Source organism: Manis javanica, chromosome 3 (assembly GCF_040802235.1).
Source record: "Manis javanica isolate MJ-LG chromosome 3, MJ_LKY, whole genome shotgun sequence".
NCBI classification, from domain to species: Eukaryota; Metazoa; Chordata; class Mammalia; order Pholidota; family Manidae; genus Manis; species Manis javanica.
In genome coordinates, this window is record NC_133158.1 from 110187185 (window position 1) to 110208198 (window position 21014).

The 21014-nt window shown below is 34.4% G+C and overlaps 1 long non-coding RNA gene across 1 annotated transcript; it reads left to right on the plus strand.

The window, feature by feature from the left end:
* Positions 1-11632: 11632 nt before the first annotated feature.
* Positions 11633-20106, plus strand: LOC140848189 (uncharacterized). The gene is made up of 4 exons (XR_012128741.1): positions 11633-11771; positions 15543-15682; positions 16692-16739; positions 19960-20106. It is a non-coding gene; the product is annotated as an uncharacterized lncRNA (long non-coding RNA).
* Positions 20107-21014: the final 908 nt, after the last annotated feature.

The window sequence follows — 21014 nt, forward strand, 5'->3', positions numbered from 1 at the left end:
TGAATCCATTTGATTTGGCAATGGAAGAGGGTAGTGGGGAGAGTTCTTTGACAAATTTCAGAATAGACTTATTATTGAATTCATAAGTAGTAGCCAAAAGGTCCTATCATGGGATCTGCTTTTTGTCATTCTCAGATTAGAGTCAGGTATCATAAAACCCTGATAATGACTTTAACTTGGTGATATGATTCATATCTCATGTGTTTAGTTAGTAATTCCTGTTACTGCATTTATTTAATACCAGAACCTGATTTCAGTTTCTAACATCAGCATGGTGACCCTCGTGTTTCCCAGGAATTAACAGTTTGATATGTGTTCTTGACTAGTTGTGCACTCTGACGCCAATTAACCTGGTCAATGACTCAGGAAAGGCCCCAAACCCTTCCACATGCAAAATAATAATCTTGCTGCTTCTCACACTCTTTTGTTCTACTTTCCCAAAATCTGTCCAGCCAGATTGTTGCCTGATAGCAGCAGGTCAATGCCACTTGCACAGGGAACTCTCTCAGAGTAAGTGCTCCAAGAATATTTGTTTATTGAGTTATGACAAGCAAAGGATTTTAGTATTAATGGGATTAACTTACATCATAATGAGAAATCACAAGAGAATGCCATGAACTCTAGTTTTCCATTCTGAGGTTTAGATGAGTATGTATATACATATGTTTGAACTTCTGAGAATTTACCTATTTGCAGATAGTACCACTGGTACTCTAAATTATTTAAAAAATTAAGATGGATATTTGAAGGTTTGAAATTTAATTACGAATGCTTTACAATGGGAAATTAAGAGGGATAGTATTAGTATTTAGTTATAAACCTATGCTTCAAATTGGAAGCTCTTGAACAAACTAGATTTGAGTCACTTCTCATAGACTTAATGGAGGGAGACATACTTTTTATAAATGATAAGGAAACATAAGCTTGCTCTATTTTAGGTTTAGGTCTAGTTTGTCTAAGCATAAACTAAATGTTTCTATTTCATTCAATTATGCATAAAATCATGAAGATAATTATTTTTGAAAATAAAGATTTTTATGTGAAGAACTTCAGGGAAATTAGAGATAATGTGGAAATTAATAGCAAATCAATTGGCCATTACAAGAGAAAATTTTAAAAAGGTTACAGGTTGGAAAGAAGTATAAGAAGGAAAGTCAGATTGATTCTTCCCTGCAGTATAGACATTGAAAAACATTTTTTCAAAGTCCCAACTAAGAAAACAAGTCAATGAAATTGAGGAAAAAGGATAACATCTTGGAGAGGTGACCATGGACTTGATCATGGTCAGAGTCTGTATCTAAACTTTGCAGAGCATAAATTAAGTTAGACTAATAAATCCGTATTTTGTTAGGTTTTTGGTAATTTTAATTTACCAAACACTTGTGTATTGACACTAATTCAATCCACAAGGGACTAATGACTAATTTATTGATGTTAACCATGTTTTGCAGTGCATATTCTGCAGCCAATGGATAGTTCCTGGGATGACTTTATATGATATATTTGAACATTTAAAACATTTTTATTTGGGTATTAAATATGAATTGAAAATATAACTAGTACATTAAAAACATGATTTAAGTGGTTGCCCAAAGTTTTTGCTTTTGTTTTTTCCATACATCATGTAAGTTAAAATGTGAGAGTGCATCTAAGACAAAATGTTAAATATGTAATACAACATGTGCTATGCAAATTTGGCAAAATGTGTGAAAGTAATGTGAAATTAACTGATGTTTTAGAAACCCTGAAAGAGAATTTCAATTAGTATAGAACTTTCCAGGAATTAAAGTGCTCCCAATTCACTACTGAGGAATCCCCCTAGTTATTTGTGAAGTCAATCTGAAAATGAGAAAGTTGATTGGGGATCATGGACTCAACAGTGAAAGCATCTGCCTAGTTTTGATAACTATCAGCAAGGTCATGTCAAAATCAGGACTCCACTTTGGAAGGCTGTCGTCTTGTTACAGTCTATGATGTTGGAGAGAATGTAGACTTATTTAATATTTTTTCTTATATACCGTGCAAGAGTTCCCTCTATTCAGTGGATAGTCTTTATAGGACCATTTTGTAGGAGCATCCAGTGAGGCTCTAAAACATTAAGATTAACACTTCTGAAGAAAACAGTCTGTGTCAGTTACTAAGAAGGATAAGAACTTGGGAAGTCAGGCCCCCCCCCGAGGGAAACAGCAGCTGAAAATGTATTTCCAATAGGAAATACCAGATTTTAGTCAACGGAGAGGTGCTTTTGTTGAGTATGAAATAAGGTTATATTCCACTCTGCCATTATTTCTTAACCCTCTGTTTCTGGTCTGTAAAATAACTTAACAGAGTTGCTGAGAAGATTAAACAGAATAATGTCATATGGCAGGCACTCAATAATAATATTATGATTTTCTACCCTGAGAAGCTGGTCATGCTTTTTTGTGAGAACGGTAATTTCGAAATTGAAGAAACCATATTACTTGGAGGCACATGTGGGGAGTGTGGGCAGCCTTAAGTACAGACCTGAAATCACTAAAAGGGAAAACATTCCTTCCACTGTGGAGTTCTGGCAGTAAAGGCTGCCGGGGTGGACCTGTGTAGTTAACACAAGTCGTGGAAGCACTGAGATTGCCCTGGCAGCCTCACGGGGAATTGACTGCAGCACGAGTGAACACACACCTTGAGCTTCCAGGAGATTCCAGGAGAGAAGGGATGAGTGATTTTAAGTCCCAATTCACGGAAGGTCTTGGGAGCAGTGTAGCATGATGCTATGGATTCTGCACTTGATGGGTTCCAGACCAGTTATGTGCCTGTGGACAAATTGTTTAGCCTCTTAAAGTCTGTTTTCTTATCTGTAATAAGGTTGGTGGCATTGATGCCTATTTGAGAGCTTGCTGAGAAGATGAGAGAAATCCAGGTGAAGTAATTACCTTGGTAAAAGCACTCAGTAAGTACTGCCTCCCAAAGAAAAACAAAACAAATAAACCAAAAAACCAGAACAAAGAACTGTCATTTTTCATGCTGCCATGTGACACCATGTGCACAGTGACCTCACATGAATCCATTATCACATATAAAACAGGTATGCTCTCTTTTTTTCATACTGAAGCAGATTTCATACCGAAACTTTTGATTTTGGCACTTAACTATAAAAGCCAAAATAGCAGGGATTTCTTGTCCACATTTAGGATGATCCAATTTTCATTTTCAGAGTGTCCTTTGTCAGAACGCCAGTGAGCTCCATCTCTAGACATACTTTTGGAATAAAGACGAGCAGCTTTTCTTCTCCTCATTTAAAATAAAGTGCCCTTTATTTTCAGGGAATTAGTGATAAGCCAATATCTTTGAAAATATCTGCCCTAGCCTATTTGGTAATATGTTCCACAGAAATGAGAAAGGACCAAAGTAAGGAGGGTGGGTACCAATTGCTCGGAAAAGTCATAGCCTGAAGCCTTGTGCCCTGGGACGTCACCACTGGGAAAGTGCTAAGCAATCCAAAGTGTCACCTTGGAGCAGGATATCAGGACAGCTGTCTATGGTTTGATTTCAGAGATGAGAGGAATGTACCTCATTGTTCACAGTAAGGGAGGATATGACTGAGGGTCTCTTTACATTGGGGTGCTCATAAAAAAAATAACATTGAAATGTTGACACAGCAGGCTTATGCATACAATAATTTCACTCTTTTCAGTTCCTGTTTCTAGATCTTTAGTATTTAGTTATGGGGCTCCTCAGTGCAGAAATTAATTCTTACACTATGAATGAGAAATTTACCTTGAAGAGTGCCAAGGCATCCAGAAAAAGGAGTATTCAATTAATTAAAAGAAGACTACTGCCTAAATGTATCAGTGTAATGGCCTTTATTATAATTGCTTTTGTAAATGCAATACAGGAAATATTTATGAAAAGTGAAGACCTTACATGGGTCCTTTCTGTTTGCATTTGTTAGCTCTGTTGCCTCTCTGAAGTTACTAGGCAAAAATACCTCTTTAAACATTGAGGAGATAAAGATGAAGTGCCTTGTAGTTCTGATTGTTCCTTCATTCACTCATAACAGATGATATGAAAAGTAATGTTAAGGCTACATATTCAAAAGCAAATTCATCAGTCTTATTCAAAACAGGCATTTACAGTCAAGAGAGGGGGAAGAGAGAGATCTATTTGAACAGAAAAGGAGAAATTTATACTAACTGGAAGGTGTAAATGAATTTCCTGAAAGTCCTGGAAGATGATTGCTGTCACGGATGAGAGCAGGGTCTGGCTTCAGATGGTCTCTGTTGCAAGCAGACTCCACTACTTGTTAATAGTGTAGCCTTAGCTGCACACCCTGTATCTTAGTATCTTCATCCCAAAATCAGTAGTAATAGAATCTACTTCATTGCTTGGAGATATTAAGTCAATTATTAAATGGGAAACACTCAAAACACTACATCGCATTTAGTCAAACCTACTTAAGTGTTGATTGTCATGACTATAGAAAAGTGTGCATGTAAGTTATGCATTGGTGCTTGTGTGTTTCCCTTACATGTTTCCTCATGAACTTGTTTTCTGACACTGTGATTCCAAGGTTACAGTATGGACTATCATCTCCTTCCCATCATGTGTGTGTTTGTAAAAATGCCTATTAGTCTTGGCTGCCAGCCATAGCATCTGACTCTAATGGTTAAGGAAACGAAGATGTAACTTTGAGGGGATGGATTTTTTTTTTAAGTCTACATGAATTAGACATCTAAGAACTAGTGACTCCTGAATCAAATTATGAAAGTTAGTATGTTTGGAATAAAAATAACTAAAGATGTTTAAATATGGACGTTTCTGAGGTAATCCTTTTAACTGTGTCCTTCACCTAAAGTAATAGAATGGAATGTTGAGACTAATTTAATTTTGATAGCCTGAATTTCAGTACTGTTTTAAATATAGTTTAATCATAGCTTGTTAAAGACATCTGTGGTATAATGGAAAGTTGATTGGATTTGGAATTACAGTAATGCTTTCCAAACTGTTGTCTTCAGGAAATAGGTCTTGCAAGATGTTTAAGAGTGTTCTTTGAAAAGAGATTTCCTTAGCCAAATAGTAGAAAAATGCTGAATAAGCAGATCTGAATTCAGAATCTAGCTCTGCCATTTATAAAATATGTACATTTGAAGAAGTCACAATTTTCTGAGCCCCATTTTGAAAGAATCCAAAAATACTATCTCACGGATTTTTTAAATGGAATAAATAAGATAATATACATGAAAAGACCGAAGAAATGTATCCTTTCTTTTAAGCAAGCAGCTTATTTATTTGAGACATGCACACATATGTACAGACACAAGCACACATTCCCCACCACCTAAAATTTATACAATTAAAAATATCACTGTATTCCTGCCTTATTAAGAGTCTCTAAAATTAAGGAAAGTATATTGAATATGTTGAATAAAAGTAGTGACTGGGCATTCTTGTCATGTTCCTGATCTTAGAGGAAAAGCTTTCTGCTTTTCACCATTAAGTCTGATGTTAGCTGTGGTTTGTCATCTGAGGAAAAGCTTTCTGCTTTTCACCATTAAGTCTGATGTTAGCTGTGGTTTGTCATCTACGGTCTTTGTTATGTTCTGAGATAGTACAATAGTTGGAATAGTTTGAGGATAGGTTTTAACTCTCCTTTAAATGTTTAAAATTGATCTGTGAAGCTATCTGGTCCTGGACTTGTATTTGTTAGGAGTTTTTTGATTATTGATTCAATTTCATTAATAGTAATTGGGCTGTTCAGAATTTCTAGTTTTTCCTAATTCAGTCTTAGTAGATCGTATTTCTCTAGGAATTTATCCATTTCTTCTAGATTGTCATTTAATTGTTGGCTTATAATTGTTCATAGTAGTCTCTTATGATCCTTTGTATTTCTGTGATGTCAGTTGTAACTTCTATTTCATTTCTAATTTTATTTATTTGATTCCTCTCTCTTTTATTCTTGATGAGTCTAGCTAAATGTTCATCAATTTTATTTATCTTTTTGAAGAATCAGCTCTTGGTTTCATTGATCTTTTATGTTGATTTTTAAGTCTCTATATCATTTATTTCTGCTCTGATCTTTATTATATCCCTCCTAATAGTATATTTTGGCTTTGTTTTTCTTTTTTCTAGTGTATGTATAAAGTTATATTGTTTATTTAGAATTTTTCTTATATCTTAAGGTATGCCTGTATCACTAAAATTACCCTCTTAGAACTGCTTTTGCTATGTGTCATAGATTTTGACCAGTTATATTTCCGTTTTCATTAGTCTTTAAGTATTTTTTTACTCTCTCTATAATTTTTTCATACCCATTGGTTGTCTAGTAGCATGTTTAGTCTTCATGTGTTTGTTTTCTTTTCACATTTTTCTTGTAATTGATTTTTAGTTTCATATCACTGTGTTTGGAAAAGATGCTTGATATAATTTCAATCTTCTTAAATTTACTGAGACTTGTTTGTGGCCTAACATGTGATCTGTTTTGGAGTATGTTCTATGTGCATTTGAAAAGAATGTGCATTCTGCTGTTTTGAGATTTACTGTTCTGTATGTATCTGTTAAGTTCATCTGGTTTAATGTGTCATTCAAAGCCACTGTTCTCTTATTGATTTTCTGTCTGGGTGATCTATCTAGTGATGTAAATGTAGTTTTAAACTACCCTAGTATTATTGTACTACATCAATTTCTCCCTTTATCTGTTAATGTTTACTTTATGTATTTTGGTGCCCCTATGTTGAGCGCATAGATATTTACAAATGTTATAATCCTCTTGTTGAATTGATCCCTTTTTCATTATGTAATATCCTTCATTGTCTCTTTTTACAGTCTTTAATGTCTATTTTGTTTAAGTATTGTTATCCCAGATTTTAATTCCATTTTTATGGAATATCTTTTTCTATACTTTCTTTTTCAGTCTGTGTGTGTCTTTAGATATGACACGAGTTTCCTGTAGGCCACATATATATGGGTCTTGTTTTTTTTATCTACTCAGCTACCATAAGCCTTTTGATTGTATATTTAAACTATTATTGGTAGATACCTACTTATTGTTATTTTGTTGAATGTTTTCTGGTTGTTTTTGTAGTTCTCTGTTATTTGCAATTCTTATCTCGATCTTTTCTCTTGTGACTTGGTGACTTCTCTTCATGTTATGTTTGTATTCCTTTCTCTTTTTGTGTATTTACTACAGATTTTTGGTTTGTGCTTACCATGACATTCATATGTAATAGGTATATAGCAATCTATTTTAAACTGATGGTCACTTAAGTTCAAGTGTGTTCTAAAAGCATTACATTTTTATTAAGGTGTTATTGAGGGTATGGGGGGACATAATGACTTGGGTGAATGTAGTAACCACATTGTTTTATCATGTGAAATCTTCATAAGAGTGTATATCAATAATGTCTTAATTAAAAACAAGTAAATAAATAAAAATGAAAAAAAAGGCATCATTGATATGCATTCCTATGAAGGTTTCACAAGAAAAACAATTTGGCTGCTATATTCACCCATATTATCAAGTCCCCCCCACCATACTCCACTGCAGGCACTGTCTGTCAGTGTAGTAAGATGCCACACAGTCACTACTTGTCATCTCTGTGCTATACTGTGTTCCCCATGACCAGCTCCCCATACCATGTGAACTAATCATAATACCCCTCAATCCCCTTTTCCCTTCCTCCCCTTCCACCCTTCCATAGCCCTCCCCTTTGTAACCACTAGTCCCTTCTTGGAGTCTGTGAGTCTGTTGCTGTTCCTTTAGTTTTGCTTTGTTGTTATACTCCACAAATGAGGGAAATAATTTGGTATTTGTCTTTCTCTGCCTGACTTATTTCACTGAGCATAATGTCCTCCAGCTCTGTCCATGCTGTTGCAAATGGTAGGATTTGTTTATTTCTTATGGCTGAATAGTATTCCATTGTGTATATGTACCACACCTGCTTTATCCATTTGTTTACTGATGGACACTTAGGTTGCTTCCGTATCTTGGCTATTGTAAATAGTGCTGCAGTAAACATAGGGGTGCATATGTCTTTTCGTATCTGAGATCTTGCTTTCTTCAGGTACATTCCTAGGAGTGGAATTCCTGGGTCAAATGGTATTTCTATTGTTAGTTTTTTGAGGAACCTCCATACTGATTTCCACAGTGGATGAACTAGTTTACATTCCCACCAGCAGAGTAGGAGGGTTCCCCTGTCTCCACATCCTCTCCAGCATTTGTTGCTCCTAGTCTTTTCTATGGTGGTGATCCTTATCGGTGTGAGGTGATATCTCATTGTGGTTTTAATTTGCATTTCCCTGATAATTAGTGACGTGGAGCATCTTTTCATGTGCCTGTTGGCCATCTGAATTTCTTTTTTGGAGAATTGTCTGTTCATATCCTCTGCCCATTTTTAATTGGGTTATTTTCTTTTTGGGTGTTGAGGTGTGTGAGTTCTTTATATATTTTGGATGTTAACCCCTTATCAGATGAGTTATTTACAAACATATTCTTCCATACTGAATGATGCCTTTTTGTTCTGCTGATGGTGTCCTTTCCTGTACAGAAGCTTTTAGTTTGATGTAGTCCCATTTGTTCATTTTTGCTTTTGTTTCCCTTGCCCAAGGAGATTTGTTCAGGAAAAAGTTGCTCATGTTTATATTCAAGAGATTTTTTTAAAGCATTATATTTTTTAAGCGCTTGTCTCCTCTGCCATTTCATGTTTTTGACATCTTATTTTACATCTTATTATTTTGTGAAAGGGTCTTAAGACCAGTTTGTATAACAGGTCATTTTTAAGTCAAGTAGCTATTTTTGTTCTGTGACAGCCAAAGCTATCCCGTCTCCAGTTGCTATAGAAGACAAAGAAAGAATAAATACAGCAATTATTACTCTATCAAATATAATTAAGTCAAATCCAGAAAGTTTAAATATGCAAATAACTATGAATCTTTGCAACTGGTGCTGACAAGAGACTTCCATAAGTAAAAAGGAATTCTAAAAATTTATATTATGGATATTTTGTAGTGCATCTCAAGAACTTATCAATTAAAATTATTCTGCAAAATAATCTACAAATTATTGTATATAATATTGTGTAAAACATTGTATATAATGTACAAATCTGCATCAGTTACACATTTTAATAAAACTCTGAAAGTTATGAATGCAATTTTCTAACATATAGACTTCTGGTTTTCCTCATATTTCTCCTCTTTTGAAACTGGAATTTTTCCACTACTACTTCTCTTTATTGCCTATTTTCATTTCTCGTGGCTCACTTCAATAGTATAGTTACAATGCAAAAGCAGGAAGGATGTGTAAGTATCACAGAGAATCATGAAAATGTATATCCCCAGGAAATTACTAGTAAGGAATGGGATAAATGAACAAAGGGCTGACTGTGATTTCCAAGACTCATTTTCTAATTTTGTAGTCTTTGGGAAAATGAGATTTCTTTTTCTTCAGTATGACACATGCTAGCTGCTAAATTAAATTGAAATACATTGAAATATTGCTAATGAAGAAAGTGTCTAAATAAAACTTCAAAATAATATAAGAAATGAATAGGCTTCTACATGAAGAACAATAAATTTATAGCAGCATTCTTGTAATATGAAAGATAAAATTGTTTATGTCTGATACATTTGACTATCCAATAATTTAATAACAGTGATTTTTAAGTTTAAGTTCATGAAAAGACTTTTTTGAAATACCAAGTGCTATAAATTTTCCTTCAGCTCAAAATGGTGCCATGGCATGTCCTTACACTTAGGGCTATTTTTGAAATAAAAAATTTGATCAATGAGAATACACAAAAAAGAAGAGACATTGTAAAATTTCTTTAAAAATATTTTAACAACAAGTAAGTTGACTCACAGAATGATTTAGATGAGAGATCATCTTCTAAGCCATCAGTGGATAAATATTCTATGTGCATTCATACTCTTTGTAATAGGTTATTACTATTAAATTTATTAAATTATTATTGAAAACTTTCAATAATAAAATATGCTAGTTTCATTTCATTTCATTTCCTCATTAAATCAAGGCTTCTTCTGGTGAGGTTGCTGCTTAATTTAACAACACAAAAGACTTTAATTTATGTTATAACCAGAATGAGATAAGCCAACAAATCATTTCATTATTCAGTGCTGAATTCTCCCTAGTGGTCTCAAAATACAGGACTCCTCATTCTCTTCCTATAATTACTTATGGCAAATATGTATGAATGAGTTTTAACAGTGAATTGCTCAGTGACTAACAGGTGGTGCATAGTAATTACACATTAGCACTTTTCTCAGTGGTTAAATCATACAAATATGGACTTGATTATTAACCAACAAATTTAGAAAAAGATGCTAGAATAACAAATATTGATTCCCTATACCATTTGGGGACATAATAGTACCCCTATTTCATTTGTTGTAGAGAACTTAACTATTACTGAATCCAGAATATTTCCTTAAATCAAAGTCATTTTCTTTTTAGATTATCTGATATTTTGAATACATACATACTACATTTTTATTATCAGATTATCTTCCTATGACCATTCGTGAGAATAACTTGAGAAGTCTATTTAAAAACATCATACTCTTTTAAACAGTTTGCATAGTAAGTTGAGCAAGTTGCTTACCAAGTTCTTCCATTGTGTTTCAGCTAACAGACCAGTTTTAAGACCTGATTCAGAGCATCCAAACTTTTGAATGTAAGAAACTCTTGCCTATAACAATTTCTCCACTTGAGAAATTTTGAGACAATTAAACATGAAAGAATTCTGATGACATTTTTCTTCTTTATATTTTTCCCCAAATCCAGAGTTTATAAAAAATATTTATAGATACTTTCTAAACAATGTCATCATGAAAGCATATCATGACTATTATGGGAGTAAGAATATGGCAAAGCTGTTATCAGTATCATAGAGAACTGAAAAATCCTGAGTAAGGCTACATCAAAATGTGGTATATCTAAATTTTCATTTGTTTTTATTCATGTTGAATGATAATTTCACTATGATGCATTACATATGTGCTGCTAAATATAAGCATAAAATACTCAGGTTTTCTTGATGACTCCAGTTGTGTTCAAGGTCTGGAAACAAAGATTTTCCAGGCTTGGACTAAATTCTTGAGTTCATCTAATCCAGTTAGCTGTTTTGATACAGGCTTTTAAATCAATCAGCTGTTTCCTTCCAAATATAAATGAGTAGCCTGAATGAGTGTCCTGTGTGATCAAAATGATACTTGTATTTCAGATCTGACTCTTTAATTTCCTCTTCTATTTTGGGTAAAGCACCTGGCCTCACTGCACTCCACTTTACCAGGTATAACATTAAAATAATAATATTTACTAGGATTGTTGTAAGGACTTGATACGATATGATGAAACACAGTAAAAGAGTTTCTATTGTGTGAATAATTTTAAAAAAATGAAGGGGGGAGTGTGACTTGAGGTTTTTCAACCACTGCATGTTGTAACTTAGCTTTTACAAATTATTTATGTGCAGTCTTTTTACATTACCAAAGCCAATAACTTTTTGTTTAGATGAGATTCCCTCTCTGCTTTTCTTGGAATTAAGTTTAGCTCACTGAGACATATCAGAAACGTTTCAACTGTATACTGCATGACAATTCCAAAAGCCACTTTTATTTTGACAGATGACAGTGGAGGGACGATATGAAATGGTTCCTTTGTTCAGTCAGTGTTATCACGGGAAACCACTGGCTTGCCTCTGCTCCTGCCGGCGCTTGAGGTCTTGAAAAGTCACTTCATTAATTCTGGGTGTTGGACGATTCATCTGTAAGACCAGGTAAGTCATCCAAGAGGATCACATCTGAGCTTATGTCCAATTATGCGAGCACAACCTTTTCTCCAGTTCAGATAAAAAATTTTCAAACATCCTCTTCTGTGGAGTTTCTTCAGGAATATGGAAATTTGATATCCAATATTAGAGTTTTCATAGTTCAAGAACCTGAAGTTGTTCTTAGAGCCAAACAGGCTAAAACTAGGCTTTTATTTGAGAGATAAAATTTATAGGTTTCCAATAAAATATGGTGGCAGATGCTGTTAACTATGAACTGGACAGCATTTTACCACCCTCCTTTCTTTCCTTCCCTCCTTCCTAAAATAAATCCTTAGCTCTTTTAGGAATTTGATCTGGTACATACATTTCAGGGAAGTCTGGGTTTCTCCAACCTGTGCCAAAAATCTTAATTAGTTTATTTAAATAACGGTAATTCTGTACTCTGCCTGGGATTGATTAAGAAATGCCATTGTGACTTAAATCTTGCAAATGACACATAGAAGATATATTGTTGGTGGCTTCTGGGAAAGGTTTCTTCTTTCTTCAAAGGAACTGAGAAAGGGAATTCTCTCCTGGTCATAGGGTATTGCTGTGTAAAGATTTGGAACTTGGGTTTGAAACCATAAAAATAGTATCAGATAGGATCCAGTAAGAAATCAGAAACCACAGCAGTTATTCTAACAAAGAGGAATTAATGTAAATAATTACTCATGTATTGGAGAACTAAAAAAACAAAAACTAGAACATTAATATAATGGGCATGGTAACTATAGGAAGGATCTTCTTATGGCTGAGGGAACAGAGGAAAAAGTTTGGAGTTATTAAACTCTGAAGTTGGACGAAGGGGTCTTATGGCTACTGTTAACACTTCTGAGGAAGGAACACCAGCTAGCCGTCTCTGGTTTCTCAGAGGGTGAAATGAGACTGCTTCAGAGGCTGGGAGCACCCGCAAACTGAAATCACCTGGCAGTGGTGGAAGGAACTGCCTCTACCTGTGGGGAGAGTTCTTACCTGGCTCCCTGATGGGAACTAGAAGTAGCACAGCACGTCTCTTCTCCACCCTGCGGGTCCAGGCCGTCTCTCACGCCCCCTACTGGCAGAATCTAACAGGGAGCCTCCTGACGTCGCAGAAAGGTGTTTTGCTGTATGGGGCATCACAAGCTCAGTGCAAAAGTTTGGCTTTGAAGCGGAAAGACAGTTGCTTAATGGCTCACATGGGGTATAAGTCTGAGGACAAAAAATCATCACTATGCAGATAAAAGAGTGGGAAACAACATTGAACTCCTAAATCAGGCAACTTTGAAAAATCTCATTATGTGTTTTTGGGTGTATCATTAACTACTTATTGTTTAAGTCCATTGAGTTAGATCTGCTCTTTCTTGACGCTTAAAGTGTCCAAATTATGAAAGTGCAGGTAAATAGTTGTTCTGAAATACTGGTCATACCACTAAAAACTGACATAACAAATGAGCACAATAATAAAGTTAAATAATTTAAAATAAAATCTCTATTTTGACATGACATATTCAAAAAAGAATTATCAAAGGTATGTGCAGGAACATATGTACAATTATTTTCACAGTACAATTTTAATGACAAAATTTTAAAAGTTCTAAAAATTGTTTTCAAAGACTATTTGCATAAGAGTAGTGTCCCAGTTCTCTAAATAACCTGTATATTCTTTCTTTTTTCTCCTCATTCTCTCTCTCTGCCTCTCTCTCTCACACACACGCATACACATTAAGCCCAGACATACTTAAAAGCTAGGATGAATCTATTATCATTTTAAGAAAGATTAACTACGAATGGTCGAAGTATAGATGATTATTTATATTTTCTATGGGATTTTATGAATTACCCTTTTTTAACCATCAGAAAGAAATGGATTCCATTTGTAGTGACAAAATATTTTTAAAATATTTGTTCCTTTAGGTCTTTGTTTCAATGGTATCTTCTCATATAGGTTTTCTCTGGAATATAGTTTTCTAAAATTGTAATGTAGAGATTTTAAATTCCTCTTTTTCTACTTTATTCTCCTTTTTAGTGCTTAATACTATTGAACATTTTATATATTACATTTATTTATCATATTCATTGTTTCTCTCCCTTACTAACATGTTTCAGGAGGGTCAGATTCTTTCCGGTTTTGTTCATTGTATGTTCCTAACACCTACAATAGTCTCTGATGTGTTATACAAGCTCAGTAAATATTTGTGGAAAAAATTAATTAATTTTCTAAATGCATGTCTGTGATATATGCATACTATTAAGTCTATGTCTTGCAATAAGCAAGGCGAATAGTAATGGAATTAAAGACCCATTTTCGTGAGTAAGAAATTAAAAATCAAAATGTTTTAGTAAGATTAGCAAGTGATATCAAATAAAACTCTACACACAGAGGCCTTTCCCTAGTCAATTTGATACCATCCAGAGATGCCAATATCTTTGTTAATGACCTTCACATTAAGGCTTTTCATCAAAGCTGAGAATCAAAATGTTCCTTTATAATGGTTTGAGGGTGGCTACGTTTCAGAGGCAAAAAACTCAGTGTACAAGGAAATAAATGATCTTTATAGAGAATGTAAATACATTTTTTGGTGCTGTGGAGAAACAATTCCAAGAAAAGATGGTTTTCAAATGTTTGGACAGTTCTTGCAATTCCGGTTATTCTTGTACAAAGGCTAACACGGGGGTGGCCTTGTAGCAGTTCCTATGAAATTGGCTGGTGCCCCAGCTGCTGCTGAGAGCCATTGAAACCTGGAAGGAAATCAAACTCCAGTTCTTTAGTCCGCTTTCTTCTGCTCCTTGTTTGCTTTGGAGCTTTGAACCACACTCGTTAATGAGTGTTAACAAGACCTTTTAAAAGGAATAAGTAGTAAAGAGAATAATAACAAGAGCATGAAGGAGAGAAGTCAGTCAAAAAGCAGGAATACAGTGGAAAGCAAAACAGAAAAGAGGCATTCTACATTTTTTTTAAGTAAATGCATTCAAACATGGATGCATATGACTATCTGGTTCATTACCAAATCACGGAAACAGCATCTTCCCAAATCCATCACTTCCTTTAAATTAAATTTCCTCCGTGTGAAAGTTACTGAAAGTGAAGTCACAGCATAATAAATCACACTAAACCAGATTCAGTTACTGAATAGTACATTCATTCTGGCTGGTAGGATCACTGAAATGACAGGACCACCAACATCCCCATCAGTTTTATGTCTTAAAAAATAAATAGTTTTGACGTTTGAAGCACTTGATGTTAGTGACTAAAATGTTAAAAGAAACCAAACACTTGGTTTGTTTTATGTGGATATCATTTGAATAAACAGTTAATAGAAAACATATGTACTCCTTCAGCTTATTGGAATACTACTTACTATCCTGAATAGTAATTTACTCAGTGATATTTGAGTGACTTAAATGAGTATGTAAGTACCTAAATTAAGCCTCGTGAATAACTTGTGCACTATAAACAATTAGGAGAGCATGAAAAGGTTAATTAGAGAGTCATTTAATCTTAATTTATTAACTAATTCATATAGCATATATCAGGCACCTTCTATGTACCAAACATAGGTATTGGGACATACATCAGTCAGCTTTTTACTGAGGCTGTGCCACATAACACATAACCTGTAATCCTAGTGGGCTTCAAAATCGTGTGTATCTTGCTCATGGATCTGTGTGCTATCTGCCACTCTGCTGGGTTCTGCAGGCTAGGGTGAGTTTGACTTAGGCATGTATAGAATTCAGATCTAACTATGTCTATCATTCCAGGAACATGCTCAGAAATGCAGCAGCTACCATGGACATGCTCTTTTCATGGAGGGAAGTCTTTGTTCAAAAGTAGTACACTGTCAGTTCTTCCCATATTCCAATGACCAGAGCAATTAAGAGAGCCAAGTTCAACATACTAGGTCAGTAAAGTATATTTTTTCCATAGAAAGAATACATATTTGCTGAGGAGTAAAAAATAAGGAAATTTGTCAAAAGTATAGCAATGAACAAAAGAGAAAAATATACCTACACTCATGATGTGTCATTCTTGTGGGAGATAATAATAATATAATATAAATATATTAATGTACATTAGAAGATAGCATTTGAAATAAAGTGGTGTAGCACTCTTGAAAAGGTGAGCTTTGAAGAAAAACTTAAAGGAGTGATAGATTAATCCATGGGAATGTTTAGAAGAAAAGCATTGCAAGCTGAGGGGTTAACCTTTGCTAAAGTCCTAAACTAAGAGTGCGCTTGGCATGCCAGAGAAGGAAGAAGCCGAAGTGTCTGGGATGAGATGGACAGTGTAGAGAGAAGCAGTGGATGAGGTCAGAGAAGTAATGGTGGTAAGCACCCTGAGGGACTCTTATAGATTCTTCAAGGTCATTATACAGATTTTGGCTTTCACTTTGTTTGAATTTTGGAGCCAATGGGAGAGAACATAGGTCTAGAGATACCCATTCAGAATCACCAGTGTCTAGATGGTATTAAAAGTCATGGAACAAGTGGAAATCACCAAGGAATAAGTGTGCATCATGAAAGTAAAGAAGACTAAGTAAGCATTAGGACCACCCAAAACTCCCCAAAATTCACTTTCTTGTAGAATATTATTTTACATCATGCATGCTCAACCATAGTACAGCTGCAACATCTAAGTGGCTTCCTTGTCTATTTCTGTTAATGTGTGGCTGTGCAGTCTAGGTGTCTGTTGTAGTGAAATAGCTGTTCTTTCTGATTAGTAGAACTGTGCCTTTTGGTTGGTAAACCTTTTGAACCCGACCCTGGTCTGATGAATTCCTTCAGACATTTATTTGGTCTCCCCTTTTAAGTTTGCAGTGATGGAGTGGGCTCACTTCAACAACAGGTGGGCCATGACCTTGCTATCAGGAAATTCTTCCTTATAGTTATCTAATACTGCTCTCCCTGTAGCTTCCATCTGCTGTTCCAGCCCTAGCCTTAGGAGAGTCACAAGGTAAGGTAAGTCTTGTCACCCTTCCATTCAGTATTTTGGTTCACATATTTATAAGAAGCTATATTCTTTTTAAGTCTTTAACTCCTCCAGGCAAAACATTATAATAGGTTTCACTGTGTAGGCTAGTTATGCCTGTACACTACCTTGATCACTCTTTTTTGGGTATTTTCTAGTTTGTGGGTTATAACCAAAGTGACTTTTAAAAAAAGACTTGCCATTAGAGAAAACAATGAATGCATTCTGCTTTTTAGAATTACCATGAATTTATTAAGGCCTTAATTTTAAAACAGTTCTTTTAAAATTATTATTATTTTATGAATGCTTCAATTTTATAATTACTTCACAGACTATGACTTACTTGTACTGAGCAAATTGTAGAAAACACTTGTAAATAATACTAGTCACTGCCCATGAAAATAACTAATATGTAGCTTCAAATCTAATCACATTTTTGTTCACTTTTTTGAAAAAAGTATAAACATCTTTATTGAGACAATTTAAAAATCACTGCTGTTTTAAATCACTTTAAATGCTCAGCTTATCCCAAACTCCCGATTTATCACCTTAAAGCTTCTTTTCTTCTTGTAACAATATGGAACTATGTAAGTGAAGATTCATTTCCGAGATGTTCCCTTTCATTCTGAGTGAGTTTATGTTTAATCTGACCATAGATGTTTAATCTGACCATAGAATTTCCCCAAATTGTTTCATTCTACAAAGCCTGCAAGAACACACAAATTCTTCCTGGCCATTAATATCAGGGTTTACCTCTCTCAGTATTCTTGTCATTTCTCCTTCACCAACTATAAAACCCTATTTTAAGTAAGAAACAAATTAAAAAAAACTTCTAAGAACAAAACTAATAGCAATAATATTTAAACATTAAAAGCTTCTTATGTGCTAGAACTGTTCTAAATGTTCTACATTTGTAAAATCCTTCAATCATCACAAAATAGCTTCATTTTAAGGATGAAGTAGCAAAAGTGCAGAGGAAACTTGCCCAGTGTTAATTCACCTCAGTGAATTGGGCGGACCAGTAGTAAGCAGCCAATGCTGGGATTGTTCCTTGGGTAATCTGCTGTAGAGAGTGCGCTACTGACCACTAAGTAGTTCAAGTGGGGGTTGAGTTGCCAATCATTATCATTCAGAATTCAGCAGATATTAATTGAGCACCATCTGTGTTTGAGGCACCATTCTATTTGCTCCATACTCTATACAACATTATGGAAGAATGGAGGAAGGACATATTACTGAGTCTGCAGGGCTGAACATGTGTAACAGTGAAGTGATACTGCAATGGACCTTAAAAGCTGAATTTAATTCCACCACGGAATATATGAGTGAAGAAAACTGTTAGAAAGATATCTGATACAAAGGGAAAGAAAAAGACAGTGTGGCTGCATGAAAGAAAAGGAAGTATAATGAAAGTGGTGCAATTCAGGCATAAGATGCTTTTGAGGGTGAAAGAGAAGGCAGGGTTTGTAAGATAGTTTGACTGTACATCTGTAATCAGGAATTTGGGTTTGTCCTGAAAGCAACAGGGTCATCTTTGAATGTTTCAAAGCAGAGGGAAGATCCAAACATCTATAGATTTATGAAGATATCTCTGACAGTGTTATGAAAAATTATGAAGATTTGTAGAACAATTTATAAAATAAAGTACATGTCTTTTAAAAATGTTAACTATTCCGTATTTTGAGGGGAGGGTCTCTCCTAGTTTGAAAATTAGAGAAGAAATGTCTCAATTTCATCACAATGTCTTGTGATGAAAGTCAGCATATATGGACCACAGATTTTTTTGCAGTTACTAACTTACTCTGGAATTTGGAGAACTCACAAAATTTGAGCCCAACTCTTCAATGTTTTTGCAAACCCCAACAGTTATAAACAAGAATGTGAGGACAGATAGACATTTAATAAGTAGCTACTCTAGTAAGAATGGTCTATACAGTGGTACATCAAGTAAGGTTCAACTTCATTTGAAATGGAATTTTACTTGAACTTGAACTTCACCTGAATTTGAGCTTGAACTTCACTTGAAGTCCTAACTTCTCCAATTATAAATTAAAGCTATCATCTAGATGTGTACTTCCAATAGTGGCTCACTTTTCAAGAAAAAAATTACTTTTTACATCTTGTGTACAATAAAACATTGACTAGCCATAGTACTGAAACTGGCACTAAGATGAAACTCTTAAAATAAATCTGTACCTGATATTAGACTGTGCGGTGTCTTTCTTCAAATGCTTTCACTGTGGAGTTCATAGTCTTGGTTTTCATCATGGTAAAAGAGATATAATAAAATAATTAATTGTCCAAACTTCACTTTCTAATATAAATAGATCCTTGGTTTTTATAGTCCTTGAGAGTTTATTAAATACTATTTTATACATTACTTTGTGTAAGACAACATATTTTAACAACATAAAAGAATATCACATGAGTAATATGATTGCTCAAACAGTATTTTCTTTGAGAAGTACTTTAAAGTGAAATTGATTTTAAAGTTCATCTAATCCAAAGTTCTCACTTGTGGATGAGAAACTGAAGTCTAGTGAAGCAAAATTAATAAATGGGCTTAGACTGTTTGTATCCAGGTTCACTGCTCTTGCCATAACACAATGCAGGCGCATAACAACTTTGTGAAACAGGCCTCAGGATTAGCGTAGTAATCTTGTAGACAAATTTGAGGCTCCTATAGATCCACTAACCTTCTGAAGTTCAGGTGGTTAATGCACGGCTCCATCATGGATGTATTTTACAGCCTGAAGGACAGTAGTATTGTCCTTAAAATAATTGCATATTTTGTTTATTAATCAGGCACTTTTTAAACAGGATGTTACCAATTCGCAAGTGGATCTTAGTGAATGATTTTATTTTTCAACAGAAACAGTTTTGATAATCTTTAAGCTAATGACCCATGGCCTGATCACCTCAACCTTAGGGTGCCTTGACTGGCTTCTTATTGGCCCTTCCCATTGTACTTTCACTAGTGTGACCGTGGAAAATCTGCATACATAATAAAACCCAGATCAAGTCAGATATTCCCCAAACTAAGTCATTTTTGTCAACTAAGCATTTTTAGATTAGTGAAAATTTGCATAAAATATGCTGATATTTAATATACTTAGTGTATGCTAGGAAGTAAAACTGAATCTTTCTTTGATAATCAGAGGACTTTATTGTTCTAAGGCTTAATTTCTTTTTATTATTTTCTTTCTACAGCACTTTCAAGCATCATAACTGGAGAGAGAAATTTCACTAGGCTTCCACTGTTGACAATATAATTGACTTTTTAAAAATAATGTTTAATACCATGTTGTATTCTGAAAGACACATTCTTTACATAAATAATGAATAAATATATTTTTATATGGGAATAATAAGGTTGTTGTATTTTTATTTAATACTTGTCTTCTTGAGGTTAACAAAACAAATGAGAACACTTGCACTGTTTTCTTAAGGGGATGCTGTGCTGACTAGCCAATGCACCAAAAAGAATCCTATGTTTCTTGGTGGAAGAGCAAATCATTAATTTTTTAGAGTTAAAAGTAGTAGTAACATAATTTTAGTGCTAGAGTTTCAGAGCTTTTGTGTGATAGATTAACAAATACTGCCCAAGAACCAAAAGGAAAAATGAAGAAATATAATCCCACACCATTTTACTAAATAGTACTGTGTCTTAACAAAACTTGAGCTACATGATTGCTTGAAAATTTTTTTTTATTATTTCATTTCCATTTGTTCTGCAGATATTTTTATTGTGTGCCTAACAAGTTCTGGTGTGGTTGTAGACAGTAAGGACAATGAATAGGACATGCCCCTTCCCATTAATGAGAATCAGTCTATTAGCAGAGATAGGTCAAAACATTGCCAGGGAATTCGCTAAGTTCAGTGATTGAGATGGACAAGTTCTAGGGCAATACTATGCAATAGAAATGTAAGATAAGCTATAAGTGTAAGCCACACATGCATCTTTAAATTTTCTGTTTGCCTCATTGAAAAGATAAGAATGAACAGGTAAAATGTATTTTAATGATATTTCAAATAACCTAATAAATGCAAAATATTTTCATTTCTATGTACAATCTAAAAAAGGATTAATAAGATATTTTATGTTCATTTCCTCTATTAAGTCTTTGAAATCCAGCATGTATTTTACATTCTACAATGCTCCTCAATTTGCACCAGCCACAGTTGAAGTGTTTCATAACTACACGAGGCTAGTGGCTACCATACTGGACAGCATGGGTCCAGATTAATGAGAGGAGTGATTATTC